The sequence below is a fragment of the Sabethes cyaneus genome, chromosome 3, assembly GCF_943734655.1.
Source record: "Sabethes cyaneus chromosome 3, idSabCyanKW18_F2, whole genome shotgun sequence".
NCBI lineage: Eukaryota > Metazoa > Arthropoda > Insecta > Diptera > Culicidae > Sabethes > Sabethes cyaneus.
In genome coordinates this window covers 63673713-63698868 of record NC_071355.1, presented here as the reverse complement: position 1 = coordinate 63698868, position 25156 = coordinate 63673713, and the positions used below count along the sequence as shown (strand labels likewise).

The 25156-nt window shown below is 39.6% G+C and overlaps 1 protein-coding gene across 3 annotated transcripts in view; it reads left to right on the top strand.

Annotated features, from left to right (window-relative positions):
• Positions 1-25156, top strand: part of LOC128742004 (nuclear receptor coactivator 7) — a 464218-nt gene that overhangs the window by 424685 nt on the left and 14377 nt on the right. The window lies entirely within an intron of this gene.

The window sequence follows — 25156 nt, the reverse complement described above, 5'->3', positions numbered from 1 at the left end:
ATACTAGTCTACATCGGTTGACGAAATAAATAATATTTGGTTTATAGCGATCATAATAAACCTTCGTTGGTTTGCAGCAATGCGCATTAAATTTTATCGCAAAATTTTATTAGGGCGGAGGAGGGACGGGTTGTTTAACATTTCTTACGTATGATTTTTGTAGAGAAAAAATTACGAAACATTCAAACCTTCTTTATAGAAACTCGCTTTATATATATATTTTTTAAATTTATAAATCAATATTCCGCGACGATATGATTCTGGAGCATCAAAAATGTAATACTTTTGAATGTTATTGTTTTGAAAAATCTTAAGCTGGGGTGTTATATAAATATAGGGGAAAACACTTTGACAATTAATGCACAGTGCCAAAGTCTGCGCATTATTAAGCGGAAAGTGCGCAACACAAGTGCAAAGGTTTGACTATACCTACCAGCATAAGTAGAATAGAAAAACAAAAGCGAACAAAAAAGTACTCAATAGGAGCGTTCGCTGTCAAGTGCTTTATTACGCAAGCGACACCAGATTAAACGTCCGAGGCACATCAAATTGAACACTAGACCAGTGCTGTTAATATTCATCAGCATAGCGTTCAAACTTCTGGATTATCAGTCTACCTTGCATTGAAAATCTGCTTGCTTTGATCAAACGTACATAATAACTAAATGCAGCAAGCATGAACTTCATGCACGAGAATATACAATATCAGCGCCCTGTGATATTGTAACAAACTGATATTCACGTTTGAGCAGTGAAAATCAATAAAAAAAATTTGTGTTGTTATTTAGCATCTATTGCGTTCAGCTGTTGGACATAAGATTTTTCTTTTCATTTACTGCATTTAAATTGTTTTTTTCCTGAAGTGAATATCACCTTGTGGATTTGAAAATCACTTTCTCCTGTTCTATTTTCACGATATATTGAACTTGTATACTACGATGAAAATCACTGTGCAGTTGTACATACGAAACTCAGAGGCATAAAAAACAATGTATGCTAAGAAAAAAGATTTTCTGTTTTGTTTGAAATTTGGTGATAATTAAAGGCCCTGCACTAGACTCGTACTCGTATCAGCAAAGCGTTAGGACAAGCCCTAACCCTAGCCCTAGCCCTAGCCCTAGCCCTAGCCCTAGCCCTAGCCCTAGCCCTAGCCCTAGCCCTAGCCCTAGCCCTAGCCCTAGCCCTAGCCCTAGCCCTAGCCCTAGCCCTAGCCCTAGCCCTAGCCCTAGCCCTAGCCCTAGCCCTAGCCCTAGCCCTAGCCCTAGCCCTAGCCCTAGCCCTAGCCCTAGCCCTAGCCCTAGCCCTAGCCCTAGCCCTAGCCCTAGCCCTAGCCCTAGCCCTAGCCCTAGCCCTAGCCCTAGCCCTAGCCCTAGCCCTAGCCCTAGCCCTAGCCCTAGCCCTAGCCCTAGCCCTAGCCCTAGCCCTAGCCCTAGCCCTAGCCCTAGCCCTAGCCCTAGCCCTAGCCCTAGCCCTAGCCCTAGCCCTAGCCCTAGCCCTAGCCCTAGCCCTAGCCCTAGCCCTAGCCCTAGCCCTAGCCCTAGCCCTAGCCCTAGCCCTAGCCCTAGCCCTAGCCCCAGCCCTAGCCCTAGCCCTAGCCCTAGCCCTAGCCCTAGCCCTAGCCCTAGCCCTAGCCCTAGCCCTAGCCCTAGCCCTAGCCCTAGCCCTAGCCCTAGCCCTAGCCCTAGCCCTAGCCCTAGCCCTAGCCCTAGCCCTAGCCCTAGCCCTAGCCCTAGCCCTAGCCCTAGCCCTAGCCCTAGCCCTAGCCCTAGCCCTAGCCCTAGCCCTAGCCCTAGCCCTAGCCCTAGCCCTAGCCCTAGCCCTAGCCCTAGCCCTAGCCCTAGCCCTAGCCCTAGCCCTAGCCCTAGCCCTAGCCCTAGCCCTAGCCCTAGCCCTAGCCCTAGCCCTAGCCCTAGCCCTAGCCCTAGCCCTAGCCCTAGCCCTAGCCCTAGCCCTAGCCCTAGCCCTAGCCCTAGCCCTAGCCCTAGCCCTAGCCCTAGCCCTAGCCCTAGCCCTAGCCCTAGCCCTAGCCCTAGCCCTAGCCCTAGCCCTAGCCCTAGCCCTAGCCCTAGCCCTAGCCCTAGCCCTAGCCCTAGCCCTAGCCCTAGCCCTAGCCCTAGCCCTAGCCCTAGCCCTAGCCCTAGCCCTAGCCCTAGCCCTAGCCCTAGCCCTAGCCCTAGCCCTAGCCCTAGCCCTAGCCCTAGCCCTAGCCCTAGCCCTAGCCCTAGCCCTAGCCCTAGCCCTAGCCCTAGCCCTAGCCCTAGCCCTAGCCCTAGCCCTAGCCCTAGCCCTAGCCCTAGCCCTAGCCCTAGCCCTAGCCCTAGCCCTGCTAATTCAGAGTCAAGCCCTAATTAAGATTCAAGCCCTGATTCAGATTGAAGCCACTACAGTGGTAACCCGATTTTGTCGCTCCCCGATTTTGTCACTCCCCGATTTTGTCACCCCCGATTTTGTCACGTTTTTGACCCGATTTTGTCACCCCCGATTTTGTCACGTTTTTTACCCGATTTTGTCACGCTTTTAGTTTATCAAAAGCTTAGTTTGAAAATCATTTTCAAACATGCCAAATGTGTTAAAACACTGTGAAAAGAACTGTGTTGATTATCGTGGAGTTTCCACAAAAGTTGTTTCATATCTCCACAACTATAATAGCTAGAAGGTCATTTTCTTTGGCAAAGTTCTTTATAATAATCTTCTCAACAATTTTGTAGAACATTATTTTGCTCTATCTCTTACTACTTGAAAAATAAATTTTGTATCTTACTTTTAGGGGGGTTAATCAATGAATCGTTCATACCATAAGAAAGAGCTTTTTACGCTGTGAAATTTCTCAGAACATAGTTAACCAGTATAATCAACTATTTCGGCGCAATTAAAAAACGCGTGTTTTCATACCTGTTGGCTGTGCTGTGAACAGGTGACAAATGTCCACAGAGAGGTAGAAGGAAGTGCGAAATGTCCTAAAAGTGATCAGAATGAAATATATGTAGTTCGTTCTAAGTTATCTGCAAAAAAATTAAAATTTAAAATATACCCGATTTTGTCACTGTCCCGTTTTAGTCACCCCTAAATTCATCATGGGGGTGACAAAATCGGGTCATTACTGTATTCAGATTCAAGCCCTAGTTCAGACGCAAGCGCAAATTTGGACGTGTCTCTCGCGTAGAAAGTGACTCCAATGTAATTTATTTTGTCTGTATTAGGCATTTTTCAAAATGATCATACAAAATTAGCCCAACGGTCCCAGAATTTAGTAAAAATTTGGATACTTAAAACCGAAAACAAATTTGTAACTGCATCAAGCATCGTAAAACGTCGTTTTATAAACATTTGAGTTAAATTTTTCAAAAGCACAGGAAAAGACGAAAAAAAGTTAGTGTTTTATGCGTTTAGTGATAAAAATATCCGGATTGCGTCTTTTGCTGTACTTGAATTATCATTAAAAAAGTGTTGATTGGTCACGCGTCGTTTAAAATGAATAAATTTTGTGAAGAAACTATTAAGTTTTCCACATAACTGTCTTCGCCAAAGTTCTTACAGAATGAAAAAATTAGGACTATGAAGGCGGGTACAATTCGACAATACTTGACGATTTGAATATGTTTAACCGTGTAACATTTATATAGATTTGCTAAATGAACATAAATAACTTAAACTTTTGAAAATTTCATTATTTTTTTATTTCTGATTTTGATACTGCAGTTTTTTCCGCTTATTTTAATACTAATTTTGCAAGGATCCGACCACGGGACATCTTTTCCTCTTTTTTTTCGTTTTTCTCTGGCTGTGTTTCGTTTACAAAGCTCAAAAATTATAAAAGTCTTTGTCAAGCTACTGCTAACAAAACAAAAAAAAGTTTGTTCCAATACGTTGTGTAGTTTCTGAGACAAAGGAATATAAAGTTTAAAAATCGTGGTTTTTCAGAAGCGGTGTTTTATTCCGTCGCGGTTGTTCCACGCCGCACTGGAATGCTTAATTGTAGAATCGTTTTTCGACCACTTCCCGTGGTCAGATCATTACAAAATTAGTATCAAAATAAGCGGAAAAGACTGTAGAATCAAAATCTGAAATAAAAAAATAATGAGTTTTTCAAAAATTTTAGTCGTTTATGTCCCATTAAATTTAAATATCCTTAATGTCTGTACTCTGAATATCATTTTTATCAGTTTCTTAGAGTTTATAGTTCCACTGAAAGTTAAACCATCAGGTCATGATTACATGTCTTCTAATAATTGGCGATGATTTCGCTTTTTGACTTTTTTGCATGACTTGTAGCACTAGTCAACTTTAAGTAACTGGCTTGAAACTGATATGCAGTTGACGAAATTAGCTTACTTAAGGAGCTTGCTTACAACTACGGTTAAATCGAAAATATTAATAACTATTCTGGGTTACCATTTACAACACTGATTCGGATTCATTTCGTCAATTTTCACGAAATTGTTGATATCACTAACCACTTGATATTGTCTTAGAACTAACATGAGAACTAACATGTGAACAGCCAAGTAAAATATCAATTAGCTTATCCCGAGCAGGAATGAAGAGCAAAATAATATAAAAATAATATCAAACTGTGTTATAATGGTATATTCTGTTATTGAATAGATATGGAGATACATTGATAACACATTTTGTTATTGAGTAGACATTTAAAACAGTGGTTCTAAGATGAGTTTGATAACTGATTTTGTTATCATATCTTATTTTGGCCTTAAAATGACATTCGATATATTTCATACAACTTTTTTTTATTGATTAAAGAGATTATAGATTATAAATATTTTATAAAATGGTTTTTTAATATTTGATATACTACTGCATTTGTTATTTAATGCCTTAATAATATTAAAATATGTTATTCTAAACTCTGAATCCAGTCATGTTATTGCTTTATTATTCAAATAACACAAGTAGTTATTCATTTGGCCTTATTTTTTGTTATTTTACCAACTATGTCAGCCAAAACAAGACCAAATTTTGATATGAGTTATTCGATTTCCAATAACACATTTTGATATTATTTTGCTCTTCGCTCCTGCTCGGGATGTCCTCTGCATCTTATTGGTTCCTTTCGACATTCTACTGCTATTTGCATACTTAAAAAATACATCAACTAGCTGACGCAAAGCAGCAAAGGAAACGCTATTCTCAGATAATCAGCAAATGAAACTATTCTCCGATAAGACAGTCGCTGATTTACCTCGTTTTGAGAATTGCTGCGTCACGTCACATGCAAAATTATCCCTTCAGTCCTGTTTCCATGTAAGACAACAGTTCCGAACAATTTCGTGCAGTATATAGATGCAATCCGGCAAAAGGAAAGGATGATGGCTTACTTTTCAATGACGTTTCACTTTCAGGACATCGAATTCAAATTAAAATCGGTTAAAACGGAGTCAGTCCCGGCGTAGTCGTTAGCATTCACGTCTCTTACGCCGTGGACCCGGGTTCAAATCTCAATCCCAGAAGTTCAATCAGAAACTTCAATCAGAAGTTACGAATGACTCAAGCTGGTTAAAGTGACTATAATCTAACAAAAAAAAAATCGGTTAAAGAAAGGGGTGGTTGTGCACTCTGATGTACTTCCCAAGCACAGGTATAAAATGGGCATAGGTTTAAACGTCATAATGAGTCTTCGACCAGTTGGGACGAAAGAGGCTTGTTACTTTTTTTGTTAAAGGAAACCACACTAAACAGATGGTGTGTTTAATTGTCGTCCCTGCCTGTGAAACAAGGTAATCACAAAGAAAATGTATGGAGAAATTTGACCTTGAAACTTTTCGTTAATTTTCACTATTTAGTGATTGAAAATGAAAATTGTAATACAAACCATATAATTGCAACATATTTTATGAATCGATTGGTATTCACTCCGTCAAAATCTATTTATATTTCGTAGAGCTGTTTGCGTTCAAAATCTTTCATTTTTTGGTGACGCTCGCATTTTTTGGAATGTTACTCCATCCCAAACCTTGCCGTTAGACGTAGTTCTACGTCAAAACTTACAGTAGCTTTAGTTAGATGCTTCTTTTAACAGCATCTCAAACACCTTATATAATTCGATAAACAGCCATTTGATTCGCTAATGCCATTTCATTATTGCTTGAAATATGCCTGGTGATGGTGGCGAATCGACATACTCCCGTAAATCACCGCGGTTAATCTTGTCATCAAGGGGAATTTGTGTCCGTTTTATTGTCTCATCTTCGACAATCATCTATAGGGGGAAGCTTTGCTCGTTCTTCGATTTATCTTCTACGGTGCGAGATAGGCGATATGGTGTTTTCCAGAATGATTCAGATCCAGAATGAATATTAATGAGTGAGTTAAACCTGCATTTACTACCAAAGCGTGTGAGGTTTTCGTACTAAAATTCTTACAAAAGTCCGTTAAAGTCGGTTAAAGGTTTTTCAAACTATATTTTAATTATTTAGTTTACATTATACAGTGGTGCTATTTCCAATAGGTTAACTGACAAGCTAGTGAAATATATTGTTTTGAACCTCACAGGTAACCATGTTTACTCATTTTCTTCGGTGTATTTAGTCATAAGTTGGCTATTGACACGAACGTTAAGAGAAGCACTTTGGCTCCTTATCTCACGTGCTCCCCGCCGAAACATGATTTCAATTAGTGATCACAATCAGCAGCAAGGTCTTGGTTATACTAGCTCCGATCGTGTCTAGACTGACCAGTTGGTGGCAGTTTTTTAAGAGCTAGTACGATAAATGGAATGTCTCTGTCGGGTATTGAGTGTCAGAATTTCTAGTTTTAAATTTCACACTTCTTGAAGTTTAGTTATTTAAACTTTTCGCGATTATTGATGTGAAATCTGATGCTTCACCACAAGCATCGAATTAAAGGCATGTACAAATTCAAAGTAAAACATTGTAAATCTGTTGTGAAAGTAAAAGTTTTCAACAAGTTGGTTCAAAAATATTCTCCTACCATACGAACAATTTTTAGAATGTCTTACTTTTACTTTTGACCTAATTTTGTCCTTGAAAAAGATTAAAAAATATAGTGGATACTTCGAAGAAAGTGTAACATAGGTTCTAATTTGTTAATAAACCGACGTTCGGTAATGGAAAAGAAAATATAACTTTAGTGCGAGTTCAGCTTAACAATAAAATCGAATCATAATACGTTGTAGGTTACACCAGGTCACTCCCAGGTACAGTTAGCTCATTCTGACGCAAGACTACGACATTTGGCCAGGTGCCAGGCCAGGTGCCAGTTTCGCGTTCAGGTGTTATTGTTTTCCACCCTAATGGCGTCTTCTTTCAAAAATCGTGATTTGAAAACAGTATTTATCTTAGTGCTTACTCAATCAGTTTTTGCGGTGGAGGTGTTTCCAGTTTGCCAAATCAATTGACTGATTTTGCTTTCGCATTCGTCGCATACCCCAAATTAGTTCTGCATTAACACGCACTCGTTAAATGGCTTTGAGGCTTCGGTGCTGCTGCAGCAGCGCCACCTGTATGAGTCGCCGCACAGAACGCGTTTCGGACATGCAAAAGTGTTGCTAATTCGAGCCGAAAAGAGAACACATCATCGCTGCAACAACAGTGATGCTGATGCTGCTGGTAGTAACCGAGTCATGGAGCTTCCACTCGGTCGGTGGTGCCTACGGCAAGAGACACTAGCGTTGAGCGTTCCAGCCAGCCAGCCAGCCAGCGAAACGAGTGACGAAACAAAATCTCCTCTCGAACCGCGCACGGGCATTAGTATATCGTGAGATTTTGAACGGCGCGGAAGCGGTGAATTAGCTAGCAGAGCGCGTTCATCTACCTTTTTCTTTATATTTATATACACGAGAATAAACAGTTAGTCGTTGTTTTTTCCATCGCGATCGCAGAGATCTCATTTTCGATTGACCAGCGCACAATCCGTTCGCATTCGCAGACCATTCCGGTTTCGTTCGCCAGTTTTAGTTTGGACAGCACTTTTGTCGCATGCGGAACTGCCATACTGGAAGTGGACTTCAATGTGAACTCTGGGTGAAGTTTGATTTTTGTTTTTCTCGTGACAAGCTTGCAGAACAACCTTCGTTCGTGAGTGGGATGTGCGTGATTTAAAGCGTACCAAAGGATGTGCTGACAAGTGTGGACACGAAAAAACAGAACCATTTTTTACCGAATCGAAGTGAATCATCGCAATCAGTTGTGAAACAAGTGAAAACTTTTGAAAATGTGTGAATTGATTAGTTCGCCTGCATTCGACAGCAAGGTTATTATTTGTTCCTTTACTTAAATTAGTTTGCTTTAGTAGTTGCTACAAAGAAATCGCGGTGAACACGCAAGGTTTTGGTACAAGTTCGTTGAACGAAAAACATAAACCATTAATTGAGTCGCTGAAGGGTGCATCGTATGCAGTTATACCCATTCGAAGGCTAAACACACTCCAAACTGGGCGGTTTTTGTGCTAAACCAAGATGTTCTAGAAATCGAACATCCGCTTCAGTTCGTTCGTTTGCAGCAGTCAGTTCCGTGTTCGTCGTGACGTCGCACCTTGTTGTATTGTATTGTTAGGAAACTGTGAACGAAAATGGTACAGTTTTGCATTGTTCGGAAACATTGCAATGAATCACAATGCACCTCGAACGCAACATACATGTTTTATTCGGATTACGTCAAGCACCTGCATTGCACTGATTTCAGCGAGGGTTTCCATTACGGGTGGTGGGATTTGTGGGTGAATCATTTCACTTACCTCATTATCTATTTATTTTCCGGTGGCATTTGAATAATCCAATTATTTATTACATTTATCCACTTGGACGTTCAACTGTGGTGCTATTTGGTGAGAAGCTTTTTGCTACAGTGCTAACTAGTCAGTCCTAAGTAACAATTAAAGATTTATTGTACGGTTCTAGTGATTATAACTGGTCATAAACATCGCTATTAGAGTGCAATGAATCTTAAATGATTGCTTGGCTGTCACAATTGGCACATTTCAATTCACAACAGTTGTACCATATATTGACATGTAAATTGACAGAAGAAGCCACAGTTGTGTCAGTAATTCAATTGATTAAATTCGATTTTATATGTCCAGTAAACAATAAAGGGTGCCCCACATCAAATTGCATCACGGAAGAAACGCTGTAGAAAATTACACATTGGGTATTTTCTCCTAAAATTTGCGTAGAAGTAGTTTAGAGTGTGTTGTTTACACTGTATTTTTATCGCGGTCAGTTTTTCAAAAATCAAAAAAAGTCGCATCACCCGAAAAGCAACGTCGCGAATTTATTTTGCGTAGGCACCTGAAAAATCCTCAACTAGGGGTTTTCTCTAATTCCCGTCGTAATAAGTAAAGCCATTCTAATTTTCACCATTTGTTGGATGGATTTAATGAATACTCCAAAAGTTCTTGTGCTAATTTGACTAAAACACACTTACCTTCCGATCCGTCAGCTTTGAAATCACTGAAAAGCGACTATTAAAGCATATTATTGAAATTACGCAACTGACTTTATTTCTAAAATTCGTCGTATCGTTTTAAAAACATCCATCAAAATTTTTCATCGTCCGAACTAAAAATTACAACAATGTTTACGAAGCTAACGCGCATGTATTTGTTTGGGACGGCATGACAAATGTTATTCTACAAAATTTCTGCAGGTCAGGCTAGTAGAATAACGACAATGCCTTGCGTGAGTTATTTTTATTTATGAATGACGGAAATTAAAACGATTAGTCGACATTGTTTTCTTCGTCGCATGAAAAAACGTAGGAAATTTAGCTGGTAGGACTTCTTTAATGATAAAAAGCATTTAAACAGATCTCAGCTCATTTTGATTGATCGCATGTGATAGACAACAAACTAAAATATTAGCGAATAACTAGTAGTGCATTTTGTGTCATAAAAATGCTGATATATTTAATAATTTGTGTTGGATAGGAAGGGAATAGGCAATTACGACGATGTAGCAACATACCCTATCTTATCGGGACTTCGGAAAACAACTTGGAAGTAGTTTCAATAGTTGCTGCTACCGCGTTGGGTTGCTGCTGAAGACCCCTTCACCGATCATCGAGGGGCCCCGCTGGTTGCAGGGGGGGGGGGGGATCTGAGTGTACCGGGTGCTCCCAAAACTATTAGTGAGAACAGGGAGGCGCGGGTTCCGAACACTGAGCGACTTACCACATTACCAGCTTTTGTTTTTTCGTCACCAAACGAGAGAGGCGTGAAGGGGAATGAGGTAAAGGCGTGAAGGGGAATTTAGTAAAACAGAATGTTCTACAAACTTAATAAGCGTTAGTTTAATCCATGCTTCCTAATTTTCCGTTTTCCCCCATTCACGCTTTGTCTTACTTGACATACTATCAACACCTTCGTTTCATTATTTTCTTCTACCGTTGCCTCCGTCGATTTAGAAATCTACTTTTATAAAAAAAACATTTGTAGCGTTAGCCATTCTGCAATATTGTATTTAATGAGTAGCTCCACAAGTGTTTCGTACATAACTTTTTAATATTTTGCTTGGCCGGGGTAGTAAATCCAAATCGAAATTTGCGCGCGAAGCTTAAAAGCACTGCCACACAGTCCAAGTTACAATTCTAAAGCCGATTGGTTTTGCTTGAATTTTATTAAAGTTTTTGTGCGGTACTAGTCATTACCTCTGGTGTCATCATGGTATTACGCATTACCAAGATACAAGTCAAAAACTACTTTTAGCTAGCTACAAAATCACAATAAAACGACTAATAAATCAAATTTATTGTTGTGGTAATTAAACACCACGATAAAACTAGTTGGTTGCACCACGTCTATCATAAAACCATACGTGCAATACAATATGACGGACCAATCAAAACTGATCTTGTTACGGCTGTCAAACCGAAACAAATTTGTTAATTTTATGGAGCTACTAGCTGACCCGACAAACTTCGTATTGCCACAAATTAACCTGTGTTGTACGTGAATCATGAATCTCGGATGATCTTTGTCACAATCTCGAGTTTTGCAAGTTTCTGAGGAGTTCAACCTTAGATGATTCATTTTGGCAGTTACGTAACTATGAAAGCATCCTAGGTAACCAATAAGCATCACCAATGCTATTCAAATGTAGGCCAATAAACATTTAAGTCGCATTAAATGCTACTTAAATGCTATTTTGGCAAAATATACAGCTACTTTACTGATAACCTTCTTATAGTGCTGACAATGCTAATTTACAACTAATTAACGACACGAAGAATTTGAATACAATTTTGGATTACAATTCACAACACCTATGCAGTCAAAAAGCTAATATACAACAATGTGCAGTATAAAATGCCAGATACGCTGATTTGCTGCTTATGTTAATGCTTGTTAGTTACCTGGAATGGGTAGTTTAATATACAAATTTGCAATGTTTCCTCACAGTAAAGTAGAGAACAACTCCCCAGGGGCTCCTTCTCCTATACCCCTCCCCCGTGGGGAGGGGTCCTAATTCACCATAGAAACTATTCTTGCCTACAAAAACACCCACGTGCTAAATATGGTTCCATTTGCTTGATTAGTTCTAGAGTTGTGAGGAAATTTGTATTTCGTTTGTATGGGAGCCCCCCTCCTAAAAAGGTAAGGAGCCCTAATTCACCATAGAAACTATTCTTGCCTACAAAAACACCCACATGCCAAATTTGGTTCCATTTGCTTGATTAGTTCTCCAGTCCTGAGAAAATTTGTGTGGAATCCCCCCCTCTTAAAAGGGGAAGGGGTCATAACACACCACAGAAAAAAATTCTGCCATCTAAAACTCCCACATGCTAAATTTGGTTCCATTTGCTTGATTAGTTCTCGAGTTATGAGGAAATTTGTATCTCGTTTGTATGGGAGCCCCCCCTCCTAAAAAGGTAAGAAGTCCTAATTCATCATGGAAAAAATGGTTGCCTCCAAAAACACCCACATGCCAAATTTGGTTCCATTTGCTTGTTTAGTTCTCGAGTTATGAGGAAATTTGTTTTTCATTTGTACAGGAGCCCCCCTCTTAAAGTGGGGAGGGGTCCTAATTCCCCTTCTATAGAGGGGATGAGTCTCAATTTACCATAGAATAAATTCTTGGCACCAAAAACACCCACATGCCAAATTTTGTTTCATTTGCTCGATTAGTTCTCGAGTTATGCAGAAATTTGTGTATAAATTTGTATGGGAGCCCCCCCCCTCTTAGTGAGGGGAGGGGTCTCTAACCACCATAAGAACCTTCCGTGGCCCCAAAAACCTCTGCATGCAAATTTTCACGCCGATTGGTTCAGTAGTTTTCGATTCCATAAGTAACATCCAGACAGACAGACAGAAATCCATTTTTATAGGTATGGGTTAAATGTTACCAATCAGATTTATTTCTGCTATTATGAAGAATATTAGAGTTCAACACCAACAACATTTTTTATATGCGGCCATATTGGCATTAGGCCCGCAAACAAAAAGTCATCAAAGTAAAGTCTGTTCTCAAAGAAAAGTTATCATCAATCGATTTTTCTGTCACAGGAAGCAACTAAAATAATTTTGCTAGAAATTGAGATTGATTTATTATGTGCATTTATTTTATTAAAGCAACTACTTTTCGGAAATTGCAAAAGTTTGCTGACTCGTTGGTTTTACCCAATATCCACGGTAAAATTTAATATGCATATGCCACACAACTACGGAGATTGCTGAAAATTTATAAGTTATTCTATGGGATCGCTATAAACCAAATCGATCTGGATGATTTGACAGTAAAACTTAAACATTTATGTTCACGGATGTATTTTCATGTTAACAACATATTTTTCACAACAGCTGGCGGTTTGATTTAGCTTTTTACCAGAGCAAGCTGTATGCTTTATAGCTTTGTACTGAAAAACTGCATTAAATTATGGCGTTACCATTCAAACAGCGAAAAACAAAATAGGTTTTATTGCTATATTTAGTTCCATCTGCTTGATTATCCAATTGTCAAGTTATGCAGAAATTTGTACTTCATTTGTCGAAGTGGAGCTATCGACTGTTGATGATTCTCAAACTTAATGTTTTCGACAGGACAGTTAGTCGGCAAAGCAAAACGACACTTGTTTATTCTACGCCCGACGTTTCGATGTATTTAACTTTTTTTTTCAAGGAGTTCTACAATATAAAATACATAGTTAACATCATTTCTAAAATGTAACAATAGAACGTTGTACAGAACCACGTATCGTCTTTTGTCTGGTGGCTTCTGTTGAAGGTTTTAACTAGTCAGATTGATTCGTAATACTATCACTAACCGAACTTAATCGTCTAACGGGTAAAACCGTCTGTAGACGGCCTTCACTTTTGGAGCTTCAGAGCCACATACGAAATTTGTCTTGAATTGACAATATGAGAAATATGTTCAGAACAGATTTCCTGAAATGTTGATACTAATATCGCAACATTCTGACCGTGCGTTCAGAGGTCAGAGGTTCATTTTTCAAAAACAAGAATTCTTAAAAATTCCGAAAAAAATTATGGTGCGAATTTTTCCTTTTTTACGTTTGAAGAAAAAGGACATCTAGAACAAAATGTTCGATCTCAATTTTTGCCTATGAGTAATTTACATGCTTTTTTCAATTTTGTGATATATTTGAACTGAAAACCCATTTGGGTAGAGCGTTAGGCACGAAAAACTAAAACGAGAAATTGGACTATTTCATACACTCAAAATATTCTGCACATAACTAATAGTAAATTTCCATATGAAATCCCATATGATTATCATGAGCCGCATATAAACACTATCCTCCCAGAAATACACATAAAAATTATACGCGTATGAATAGTATGTGCAATTATACACATAAAAATTATACGTATATGAATAGTATGTGCTAATTTTTCGCTTGCACATAAATGATAACTGTTTGGCACAAAAAGATCATTTACAGGGCACATTGCAAAAATCTATATGTGGGACACATATAAACTATACGAAAAGTTTTCTCAGTGTACCTAGCGGTCCTCCAGATAAATGTTTTCCCATGAAAATCAACACTCAAGCTTCTTTTGAGTTTACTTTCATGATAAAGTAATCATTTGCTCGATCGCATTGTTTTTACGATGTTGCCCGTTAGAAGGTTAAAATATAATAATTTTAAACACAAAATTATTCTTAAATCGATTTGTGCATCATGAACCGAACAAATTCAAAACTCACTGTATTCGAACGAAATTATTGCGGATCGTTTTAACATACACCCTGGCGAAATTGGTAGTAGAACTCCTTGAAAAAGATATTAAATACATCGAAACTTCGGGCATAGAATAAATAAGTGTCGTTTTGTTTTGCCGATTGCTGTCCGGCCGAAAACATTAAGTATGTATTTCATTTGTATGAGCGCCCCCCCCCCCTCCATGGTAGGGAGGGGTCTCGAACAATCATAAAAACATTTTTGTCTTCAAAACCCCTTACATGCTAAATATGGTTTCATTTGCTTGATTAGTTTTCGAGTTATGCAGAAATTTGTGTTTTATTTGTATGCGAGCCCCTCCCCCTTCCAGAGAAGCTGGGGGTCTTCAACCACCATTGAAAAAAATCAAACCCCCAAAAAACCCCACATGCCAAATGTGGTTCCGTTGGCTTGATTAGTTCTTGAGTTATGCAGAAATTTATGTTTTGTATTTCAGAAATTTATGTTTTCTTCAAATAGGTAATTTATTTGTATGGGAGTCCCCGCCCCCTTCCAAAGGGGGGAGGGGCTTCGAACCATCCCGGCCCCAAAAACTCCTGCATACAAATTTTCACGCCAATCGGTTCAGTAGTTTCCGAGTCTGTAAGGGTCATGTAGACAAACAGAACTTCATTTTTATAGGTACAGATAAATAGATTGAGCTGATAAAACAAAACTGCTTATTAGACGGGTGGCAGTAGTTTAGTTAGTAAAACATTCGGGTAGCAACTGAATGAGCGAGGGTGCCAGCCCCACTTGCCATTGCACAACCGAATGCATATATTTTTGGTCTGCATGGAATTTTCCCGTTCATCCAATCAATTGTTCCTCGCATCAGACACTTCCTTCCCTTTCTAAAGATCATGTCAATTTTTAATCGTCGTACTACGAAGCACAGGAGAGAAATCGATTTGCTCTGTTTCTCTCGCAGGTGGCCTTCGGCGATTAACAAACAGATTTTTTTTCTTTACAGTGCTTCGCTTATTTGCGCTACCTGCAATGAGCAGAGTATTGATTTTGCTTTGTCATATGACTCTTTTTCGTCGGAGCACCATCGAATGCACGCTCTCAAGGTTACTGAGGGTCATTTGGTGGGTCCCAGAATTTTATGAAATTTTATACGCGAGCATGGTTTATGACCTGATAAAGGAAAATAGTATTTAAAATAAAAATTAGGTATTTCTGAATGGAAATTTTCACTGCGACTACTATTTTGATCTCTTATGATATCATCCGGTTATTTTTTTGCAGTATCCCGCACTTCGTTTTTTTTTTTGCAGTATCACTCTGGAGTGAGCGAACTGCTTATTATCCGTGCTTAAGTATCGATGTTTTCCATCGTTTTTTTCTTTTAACCAGAACAAGATCCTCTAGAGCCAGGAAGTTAAAATTTGCCATTAGGACAAGAGGTTTCATTCATTGCCAGCTTTTCAACGAACAATCTGGAAAAAATTGGTTCAAATCCGTGAAAGTCACTTCACTTGACGTGGAATGACCAATACATATTTTTCAGTTAAATGTACTTCAACAATTCATCGTAGAGGACTTCTTGAAAAACTCTTCGGGATTTTCGGAAAAAAATCTATCTCGCACACATCTCTGAGATATTCAACTGTCATGATGAAAAGTAATCAATGCAGGGCACTTTCCGGGACGCAAGTCACCTAAATCCGGGGCTGTCCAGCAAACTCTCGCACGTTTCGTCAGCTAAGACTTGCTCCAATTTCGCTATAGAAGAAGTTCCGCTTGATTTGAAATAATCCCCAAGTATTGCACAACGAGTCACAGCTCCCGTCACTCAATCCTCTTCAATGTGGTACATCCTATTGTGCAGCCGACTGCGGGGCTATGATATAATCGATTGCAATTGCAGCCGTGACGCTTGTGAATGACAAATCTAAGCTCGGTTCTCGGTTGTGTTCCAATTTTTTTAATAGCACACCTACCCCTGGAACATGGCATTTCATCCCCATCAGCGATCGATCGACTCACGCCATCTGTTCGGGGTCTTGCCGTCAGAAATCTTGCCATGACCGTCATTCGTTTGACCGTCAGAGAATTCCCTTCGGTGGTGCATTGGCATCGCTGCGCCGTCCGCCGCCCGTTGGGATCCGGCCGGCCGATCGTGCACTATCTACGTCAGCAGTGTGCTCGACTTGATGCACCCCGCTGCAGTGGGTTAATTGGCCGTACCTTGTAGAGACAGCCCCTCAACCACCCCACAGCTGACGAAAGCATGAATAGCCTATTGTAGTGTGGAATGAATTAAAATCTGACACAATTGAACGTGTATAAACACAAACAATCGGGCCCGGCCAGTTGTGTCTGCTGTTTGTTTCGATTAGCCTTAGTAGGATGCTTCCATAGACTGGCTGGTTAGTGATTGCACACGCTAATGGGAGCTTGGGAGAGTCTCTGTTTAATCCAAGCGAAGCGGTAAGGTTACGGGAAACTGGCAGTGAACAATGGCGGCCGGTCCGACCGATGGGTGGCGCTTGGTGGCCGGATCGGACAATTAATCGAATGCCTGTTGCCTGTTCAGTTGTCAGTGTTTACAATTAACGTTGATTGATAACGTACACCGAATGTTCACATTTGATTAGTCTACATCTGATATTGAATATCGCTTGTTTTGCGTTTTTTTTTTCATGGAAAAATTCACATCAGACTCCAGTAAGACGCATCGTGGAAATTGTACCCTTTATTATTATTGTTACTTATCGGGACGACCGTGGCGTGTGCCGTTCCAGAACACTCCACAAAGGTTACGCTTAGTACTGATTTGTAACTAAGCACAATTATAGTTGATTAGTCTGCTGGTTTGCTAGACTGATAAGGAGAGTAATAAAGAACACTATTCTTGTATACTGCATTTTTATTGACATTCTAAATAGCTGTAAGTGCAACAGATTACACATTAATCTCACGGTTCTGATAAATTTCAAAGCTCCGTAGGGATGTTTTCGTTTCGGCTAGACTTATTGCGCAACCTCAAAACAGCAATGAAATGCATCAAATTACATATCACATAAAATGGTTTATTACCGGCCACATAAAACTAAGCTTCAAAGATTAGTTCACTCTTAAAGCCAATTGTAGTCAAATATAGAAGAGGCAATAGTAATAATAATATTGTTATGAGCACTTCAAGGCAGTGCATTTCGCATGGATTTTATTACACACAGTCGTTTCATTTATGGTTACGATGAAGGCCAAAGAAAATAGTCCGAAACGTTTGAATGTTGGTGAGTGTGGCGTTGTCTCTTGGCAAAAGTAAAATTTTAGAGAATCATCTTTATTTTTGAACAAGGTTGTGTATGTCTCTTTAAAGGGCTAAACCTTTTTTGTGCTAACATTTTCACTCTAAATGAGATATTAAATCCCGAATGGGTAAACCATTTGAGTCACGCCCGATACCAGACCGTTGCGTTGGTGCTGTTGTCCAGTAAACATTCAACTCACTTGACATCAGGGACGATTCCCAGAAGAATGCATGTTCCGTGATTTCCAACGCCTTCCTGCGCTATCACCGTCTCGTCGCCATAGCCATATGAAGGGAAAGATTTATGATCGACGTTGTTTTGACGGGACAGTTTTACGTTTGTTGTTATATCTAGGCTAAAGTTAGCCTGTGTGTAGAATCAAGTCCAGTCCGATTGCACTGCACTGCCGGCCGGTCCGATTCGAGGCATAGTATTGCGTTGCGACGAGATGCTAGGAGATGCTAGGAATGCGCATCGAAATACAGCGGATAATTCCTGTCACGTGGGGTGCAGACTATGCAATTGGATAAATGGGACCGGCTGTTGGCGGAATGACGGAGCTGGCCTTGAATCCTGGTACTCAATTTGCACTACATGTATTAATCATGTTTCTTATTTGGACGTAGGGCTACTTTTTACAGGAAGGTTTTCAAAAAAAAAAAAAAAATACAAAAATGCGAGCATCACGAAAAGTAATTGGATAATTTTGAAAAATCGCTAGCAATAATATCTCAATTATTATATTAAAAGCAGTTGGGTAGCGGGTAGCTTTTCACTGACTGATTGCGTATCTATGGATCAGAGGATGACTGTTCATAGTAGACCCATTTCAGTTAATCACTTTGAAGCCTTTGTTAAGCCCTGTCTGCAGACTTTGAAAGATTGCCGGACTGAAGCTATAAAAAGTTTAAAAATTAATCGAACATTTGAACAGTGAATCACTCCGTTACGAATTTACGATGGACATTTGTTCAATTTAGTTCAACCACACGTAGGCACAGTATGTAGAACACGCATTGCTCCGATTATATCAGCTCCCGATTATATCTACCCAGGATTATATCAGCTTTTCCCCCATTGTATTAGTACGAACAATAATTTTTTTTGGCTCTTCAGATTACTTAATGATTGCTTTACGGTCATATAAACTACCAAATCAGTGACTCAGGCTTTTTAACCCTCTAACTGACAAAGTCTCATAGACGACCTTCAATTTTCGAGCTTCAGAGCAGCATACAAAATTTGTTTTGAATACAACGACAACAAATTTGACAGCGAATCTTCTAGATTTCACCTTAAATTGTTTCACTGTGTTGGAGCGTAAGATACAAGTGGATGTGACAGTAGGTACTGATTTTAAAAACCGCTTTTGATCGCATCAATTATGCTGCATACTGCTCGACAAAATCTTTCTAGGTCTAGGTGCTTCGCAACACTTTGTCATCTGGATAAGCTCGTCTTTTACAGGTGGCCTCGTAGAGTCTGCACTGGCGCGTGGTCATGGGTTCGAATCTCTGTAGAATCAAGGCCATTCGAAGCCAAGTGACCCATGCATAGGTTAATTTTTAGGCCCCACAATTACCGTTTCCTGAATTTCGCTGAATTCGGTCTTACCCCATTGCAGCTTCTTGTCTGTACAAAAAGGTATCTTTTATCAGAAGTGTGTACTGGTTAGAGGGGAACCCAGCCGTCGCCAGGAATAGCTAAAACTGGCCTTCAATACTTTGAAGGAAGGGTAAACCCAAAAAATCATAAAAAAATATATCACTAAATAGCGATTATTGCAAAAATAAATTCAGTGCAGAATTCAGCATGGACAATTTAACAATAGATCTAAGTTATCTTGGGTCAAAACTATCGTTTCCACTCAGTAACAAATCTTGTGTTTCCCAGGGCAGTAATTTGAGACCACTTTTATTTGATTTATTCTTAGCTCTGCTCTTGAAAATGGTCGCAGACTAGCATATGCTGATGATCGTAAATTATATTTGGCGATTTGCTGCATCGACGTTTACCGTCGTCTTCAAATACGTTTGACGTAAATGGGACTGCTTGATGATTAGTATAATACCAAATGTGAGATGATTATATTCCATCGCATCAGCTTGCCTATCATATTGGACTACAAAATAGACGATCAGGTTTTGAAAAGGGTTGCTTAAGTAAACGTGTTACTCTTAACCGAAAACTACCGTTTGATCGGCATCATTTCCAAAGGAACCCGTCCGCACAATTGCACAATTGTCACGAATGACTCTGCGCTATTCTTTGCTGCTAACCAATTGCTTTCATCACACTGAGTTTGGATGTAATGATTGTTCAATAGTGTAGCTTTTATTTGCCATCAAAATCATTACAATGAGTTCAGCAGTTCAAAAGTTATTGATTTTTTTCAAAAAAAAGTTCTTAAGACAAAGATGGTCCAATATTATATTTTTAAGGACCATCCCAGCCCAGGCGTCAAATAACAAAATACTGGTCTAATTTGTTTCAAGAAACCTAAACAAATGTTGGTTACATGCTGTCCTTATTCACTGCCGCTCATTCGGACTCAACTGTGGAATAATCAAGGAATAATCCCTACTAAGGCTTGTTCGCGACAAAATCTGGACACCTCAATTTTGCAATAAAACAAATTTGCTAGAAGTTTAATCCATGAAACAATTTCATATAATTTATGTGTGTATCGTTAATAATTATCAAACAAATTAACATTACTTATTTGGTCTGCATGAAAAATTGGCGAACTTTGGAGTTTACCCTTGCCATGAGGGTCAGTGCAGACTTGTTGGCAACCAATTTAGCTGAGTTGGTCCAAGATTTTTGAAATTTATCTTGTTAGCTTGTTGTTTGTGCTGGGACAGCTCTCTCTTCACCAATGCCCAATACCGTTCGATGGGTCGTAACTCTGGACAGTTAGGTGGATTCGCCTCCTTCGGTACAATATGGACTCCATTTGCATCATACCATTCCAAAACATCTTTGGCGTAGTGACAGGATGCCAAATCAGGCCAAAACAGCGAGGGTACATCATGGCTGCGTAGGAATGGAAACAATCGTTTCTGCCGGCATTCTTCACGGTATATTTCCGTGTTAACCCGTCCCGTAGTGATGTAACTTTTGCTTGCTCGACCACAGCTGCATGTGGCCTGCCATACTAAATATTTTTTGAGGAACTTGGCTTTCTTCTTTGTTCTAAAATGCTCTGCAACGCCATTCCGTTCCATGGCAGTGTAAAAAGACATACCAGGAAGCTGTTTAAAGTTTTCTAGGACATACGTTTCATCGTCCATTATAACGCATGGAAACTTCGTTAAATATTCGCGATAAAGCTTACGAGCGCGCGTTTTGACCGTCGTATTTTGCTTATCATTACGGTTTGACCCAGTCCTCACTTTGAAAGACTTCATGCCTTGTCGTTGCTTAGAAGTGTGCACGAATGTTGGCGACATTTTTATTTTACGAGAAATGGTACGTACAGAGAGATCTGGTCTCCTCCGTAATATTTGTTTTACCTTCGCATCCTTGTGGTGGTTCCTCAGATCCGTTTTTGTTCCACTTCCCTTCTTTCTAGCTGTTTTCAAGCGACTATCGAACGATTTTAAAACACTGTGAACAGTGCTTGCAGGAAGTCCAAGCTTTTTGGCAAGTTTCCTTAACGAGAGATCCGGATTTTCATTACGACCGTACACAATTGCTTTTAGCACCTGCTCTTCGTTCGACGCCATTTTACGCTGAGGGTTTGTAATATAAACAAGTGTTATATTTTCAGAAAGAACAGACATACGTCTACCACTCTGCAAAATATTTCACTCATTGTTAATGTATTTCCGAAGCTGTGTGTGTATTTAGGTGTGTCCAAATTTTGTCGCGAACAAGCCTTAGTCAGCAAACCTAGGAAAATGCATGCACCTAAATAGAAGTGGTTTATGTCGGGAACAGCCGATCATTTGGATTTCGGCAATTTTTTTTTTCGGTCATTTGTGTTTCGGCCATTCGGTATTAGCCTTTTTTCACGCGGTTTGTTTTTTACGCGACTATTTTTACGCCATTTTCGGAGTTATCGCGGTTTTTTCTGACGCAAATTTCGAAATTTGCGCGGTTTTTTACACTAAACTTGGAATTTGCGTGGTTTGTGTTTTACGCGACTATTTTGACACTATTTTCGGAATTAGCGTAGTTTTTCTGGAATTCACGAGGTGTTTTTACGCAAATTTTGAAACTTACACTTTTTTACGCGAATTTTTTGTATTTAGTGTTTTTTATGCGAATTTTGAAATTTAGGCAGTTTTTTAGACGAATTTCGGAATTTGTGCAATTTTGATGTGCTAGTTCCAAACGGCCGAATAACAACTAGCCGAAATCCGAATGGCCGAATTTCAACAATTGTCACAGAAGGCGGAAATTATATTTGGCCGAACCCTTATTTGGTCGAATCACGGAGGCAGCGAGACCTATTTACCAGTCTGCGGGGCAAACCTCCCACCAGGCTTGGCATACACTTTTCGCTTTGATTTTGCTCTTTTGATTACTGCTCCTCAGCCAAGCAGAATTTCAGAAAGTGATATATGGGGCATTTGTAGAACTAGTAATTATCTATAATAATGCTGAAGAAAGTGAAGTTGTATCTTTAGTATTTACGGCGCTGTAAGGCAACAACGCCGTTGGTAGCAAAAAGAGCGCTCTTTTTGCTACCAAGAGGGTAGCAGCCTTATAGCGCCATAAATACAAAATGCACAGTAATGCTTTCTTCAGCAATATTAAAGATAATAACAAATTCTACGAATGCCCCATACATCACTTTTTCAAATTTTGCTTGGCTGAGATGCAGTAATCAAAAGAGCAAAATTGAGGCGAAAAGTGTATGCCAAGCCTGCCTCCCACCTTCTCCGAAACCACTTCTTATAAAGTGAATGGATTTTCCTTGGTTTATTGGTTAGTTGGGATTATCTCTTAGTTGAGTCAAATGACCGGCAGAAAGTAAGGACAGCATATACCTATCATTTACGCAGGTTGAAAGCTGTGAACAGCGTTACCAACCGGTTTTTACGAAAATCTGGAAAACGAAAATAAAAATGTCTGGAAAAATCTGGTGTCATTTGATCTAATGGAAGACAATGTTTGAAAAACGTCTTTTTTGTCTGATTAGGCATCAAATAGTCTGAAAAATCCAGACAAATCTGGAAGGTTGGCAATGCTGGCTGTGAATATTTTCATTTTTCGAATATGACATTCGACCATTCGTGATTCGGCCGTTTGTGTTTCAGCCATTCGTAAGTATTCCGGTTTTGATTTACGCGGAACGTAAACAAATTTAACATGCGGGTGTTTTTGGAGACAAGAATTTTTCCAATGGTGAATTGAGACCCCTCCCCTCTTTAGAAGGGGAATTATGACCCCTCCCCCCTTTAAGAGGGGGGGCTTCCATACAAATGAAATACAGATTTTGTCATAACTCGAGAACTAATCAAGCAAATGGAACCAAATTTGGCATGTACAGGTTTTTGGAGGCAAGAATTTTTTCTATGGTGCATTAGAACCCCTCCTCACTTTAGGAGGGGGGCTCCTATACAAATGAAATACAAATTTCCTCATAACTCAAGAACTAGTTAATCAAGTGGAAGCATGTGGGTGTTTTGGAGGCATGAATTTTTTCTATGATGAATTAGGACACCTTACCTTTTTAGGAGGGGGGGAGGGGTTCCCATGCCCATGCAAATGAAATACAAATTTCCTCATAACTACAGTACTAAACAAGCAAATGGAACTAAATTTGGCATGGGGGGGGGGGTTTGGAGGCAGGAATTTTTTTATGATGGTTTGAGACCCCCAGTGGTAGGGGGATAAGGGCTCTCATACAAATAAAAGACTAAAAGTTTTGCGTAACTCAAAAACTATTCGAACTCGAGAAATTGTAGACTCTCTCATAGAACATTAGTCAATAACAAGACCACCAAAAACTACCAATAGTAACATTAGATAACTCAGCGCGAGACCGTCACAGGCCGCGAGTGTTGCCGGCGACCTGCCGTCGGAAGTGTCGGCCACTGCGGGATGGCAGCCCCCTGTAGAGATCACCTCTATCTAGATTTATTTATTTTCCTAGATCTACTGACCTCTATTACTTTCCTTCAGTTGGATCATCCCTTCGAAATAGTACTTTCTACGAAAAGATTTTCCGTGAAATGGTACATCCCGCGTAAGGTTTTTCGCGAAATGGTATTCTGCGAAACTCTATTTTCCGCGTCATGGTCAACCGAGAATTGGTGTTCCGCAAAACGGTATTCGGCGAAATGGTTTGTAATGATGGCGAATATTTAAATGCTATCCGCTTTATTTTATCAGGCTTAGCAATTGGGGGAAGTTGTTTTCTACTTTACTGTGAGGAAAATTTGTATATCAAAACACCCATGAACTCCCCAGAAACTTGCAAACCCGAGATTGTGACAAAGGTCATCCGAGATTCACGATTTATGTACAACACAGTTTAATTTGTGGCAATACGAAGTTTTTCGGGTCAGCTAGTAAATAATATAAAGAAATGTGGTTTTAAATAGCTGCCTTGCGGAACACTGGAGGGAGCTAAAGAACCAACACATCTTTACCTATTTTACAGTTAATGTTGCTACAAAAGATATTCTATGCAATCAATCGGATCGGAGCCGGATCTGATCAGAAATAGCGCTTCGATCGGAATGCATCGTATGCTATAACACACGTCGATTGGAACGTTTCTGATTGGAACGAGCCTGATCGGAATGCAGAATCGAGGCGAATATCAATTGATTTGACGGTCTGACGAAGGTTAAACATCAAAACTCAAATAAACCGGTTAGGTTGCACAAATCAATTTTCTTATATCATTACAATATGGCGAATCACGAAAAATCCTGATTTTATATATGACAATGAAATTTGTTTCTCATTGCTATTATCTAAAACCATTAGCACCAAAACAAATAGCAGTTCATACCGGTAGCATTCGTGGTTTGCTACTAGATAGCGAGTGTAAACGAAACAGATGATCTCATTAAGCTAATTTTTCTGTGCAACAAAATACACTTTAAAATGTGTAGCAAAAACGCACAAAACGGGACAAAAACACTTCTGCGAAAAATGGGTTTTCCCCTAAACTATTTAGCAAAGTCATTGCTAAATATTAGATTTTACATCATATTTGTTCATACGTTTTATTTGCACTTGATAATTGAATTAAACATGTCAGGCGATAAATTTCAGATGTTTGAAAGCTTCCATACTGGATGTTATATCTTCAATCACCATGCCCAATCAATTTGATCTGTGCTATTGATGAGTAATTAGTCTTTATTGTTTCGTATCGTGCACTTTGTGCTACGAACAAATGTCCGTAAGGGTTCCGTTAGGGCTATTTGTCCCTAGCCAGCTGCTGCTGAGCGCGAACGATGATGAGACAGTTTATAATAGTGCATGCATAGAGCAAAAAAAAAAAATATCTGTCGAACTGCGGCCGGCAGCTTGAACCGTTTACTGTCACACAGTAGCAGCACCGGCGTCCAATCAGACGGCGGCAGTGCAATTTACCGAGATGATTAATTTCACAAGTCGCCATCAGTGGCTGTCATCTCATCTGTTGCAATGTGTTGTTCCGCGATCGGGCGACCCAGATAGATGTTCACTTATCTTCCCATCGCTCGCTGTGTCTGTTCTAAGTACTTTGAGGAGAGGAAGGCAACAAGGATTGGGATGTACTTGTAA